Source organism: Notolabrus celidotus, chromosome 18 (assembly GCF_009762535.1).
Source record: "Notolabrus celidotus isolate fNotCel1 chromosome 18, fNotCel1.pri, whole genome shotgun sequence".
NCBI classification, from domain to species: Eukaryota; Metazoa; Chordata; class Actinopteri; order Labriformes; family Labridae; genus Notolabrus; species Notolabrus celidotus.
In genome coordinates, this window is record NC_048289.1 from 23,803,715 (window position 1) to 23,806,304 (window position 2,590).

Sequence of the window (2,590 nt, forward strand, 5' to 3'; positions counted from 1 at the left end):
GGGTGAGAAGGGGCATGAGTGTGTGTCTGTGTGTGTGTCTGTGTGACTGTGTGTCTGTGTATGTGTGTGTGTGTGTGTGTGTGTGTGTGTTCATTCTCCCCAGTATTCAACACTTGCCATGTCACTCTCGAGCACTCAGTTCAGGAGGGGATGCTTGCTGATATACTCGCCCGAAATAACCACAACAACCACTCCTTCTTTGACCCCCAGCCCAGCCGGCCTGGCCAGCAGCCACAGCCCACAGATCTGTCCCCATCCACCCACAGAGACCCCATCTCACAGCACAGACGGGGATCCAGGAGGATGTATTTTGGGGATTCCAGCTGGTTTACCATCTGAATGGTTTAACAGCTTCACAGTGGACTCCCGATGTGCTCCTGTGATCTCCTCACAAACTTAATATTTGATCCCCTTGCCTGTCTTTGTGACACTGTTTGAAACAGAAAGGATTACAGAATTGTTCCTGACTTTGTTGGGCTGGTTCATTGTTGGAAAGCCCCTCTGCCGTGCTGGAAAGAGATGAATAGGTTCTCTTCAGCTGCTCCACATCTGATTCAACACCTCTGATCCTGCAGAGAAAGACAGAGGATAACATTTACCTTAATGACTTGGCAAAACAGCAGGATATGCCTGTCCACCCAACGACACTCACGCCAGATTTGTAATGCTCTCTATTTGGCCTGAATTATGAGGGAGCTGGGCCAAAATTTGGCTCGTTAATTCATTGAGGCCAACATTTTAGTCAAATGTGGCGGCTATACAGCTGGCTCACATATGATCTAATGGCTACGTCTTGTCATGTTGTTATATTATTTTAAAGATGACTGAGAGGATCACAAAATGCATACTGGATTGTAGTCTGAGGGAAACTTAAAAAAGGGGAGAGAAAGCTATGAATTAGTTTCTTAATAAAGGATTTCAAGACTTTTTTCAGAGAGGAAATGAAATCTCTGATTACCCACATGGCTTCCAATTCATGAAATATTGGTTCAGATGCTTTGAAATCATGATTTTAAGGGGGGCTCAGATGCTTTCTTAAAATAAAGTTAAATGTACATTGTTTCCCAGTTCTAGTGTGGACCCAAGCAACAACCTTTAGTGTTGGAAAATTAAGCCAATGCAGAAGTGCAAAAAGGTGCAGTTCCTCAAGTGTCCACTTGAGGCTGGCTCCAAAGGCCACAGCTCTCTGTCTCTTACCATTCACTCCTGCGATTTATATTTAACGTTTATATTTATATTTGACATTTATATTTAACGTTGAAAATTTATATTTATATTTGACATTTATATTTATATTGAACATTTATATTTATATTTAACATTTATATTTATATTTAACATTTATATTTAGATTTATATTTGACATTTAGATTTATATTTAACATTTATATTTAGATTTAACATTTAGATTTAGATTTAACATTTAGATTTAACGTTGAACATTTAGATTTATATCTAACATTTGGATTTAACGTTGAACATTTATATTTATATTTAACATTTTGATTTAGATTTAGCATTTAGATTTAACGATGAACATTTATATTTATCATTTATATTTATATTTAACATTTAGATTTAAATTTAACATTTAGATTTAGATTTAACATTTAGATTTAACGTTGAACATTTATATTTATATTCAATATTTAGATGTATATTTAACATTTAGATTTAACATTGAACATTGAGATTTATATTTAAAGGCACTATGAGGAGTTTTTCACCAGCTGAGAAACAGACTGAAACCAACACTGATGCCTCTTTATGACCTTCAAAAGCAAACAAAACCATAAACAACAACACTGATAACTTCTCTGTTGTCATTTTTAATGCTTTAAACCACTCAGAGGGGGTAGGTGTCAGACCACATGATTGACATTTGGCTTTAGAAACTCCCTTTTTAGGCTGTTTTCATGGCAAATAATCACATTGGGTGATAAATCTGGCTGTTCAAAGACAGCAGGGTGAGGTTTTTGTTTAAAACACTACTTTTGCATGTAGAGAACAAAAAATAAGAGGTATCACTTTGTCCACAATGGGGTGCCAAAATTGATATAAATCAAAAGTTCCTCACAGCAGCTTTAACATTTAGATTTATATTTACCATCTAGATTTAGATTTAACATTTAGATGTATATTTAACATTCAGATTTAACGTTGATCATTTATATTTATATTTAACATTTATATTTAACATTTATATTTATATTTAACATTTAGATGTATATTTAACATTCAGATTTAACATTGAACATTTAGATTTAATGTTGAAAATTTAGATTTAGATTTAACATTTAGATTTATATTTAACATTTAGATTTAGATTTAACATTTATATTTAACATTTATATTCATATTTACAATTAGATGTAAATTTAACATTTAGATTTAACGTTGAGCATTTAGATTGAGATTTAACATTTGGATTTAACAAAAAATTAACTTAATATTAACATAAATCAAAATTAAATGTGAAGATCACAAGTATTCCTCTAAATGTGATAAAAAAAATTCAGGCTACATTTTTATGACGTTTTAGAGTTAAATGTAGAAAAATGTTGCTGTTATTTTCAGCGTGCACAACTTT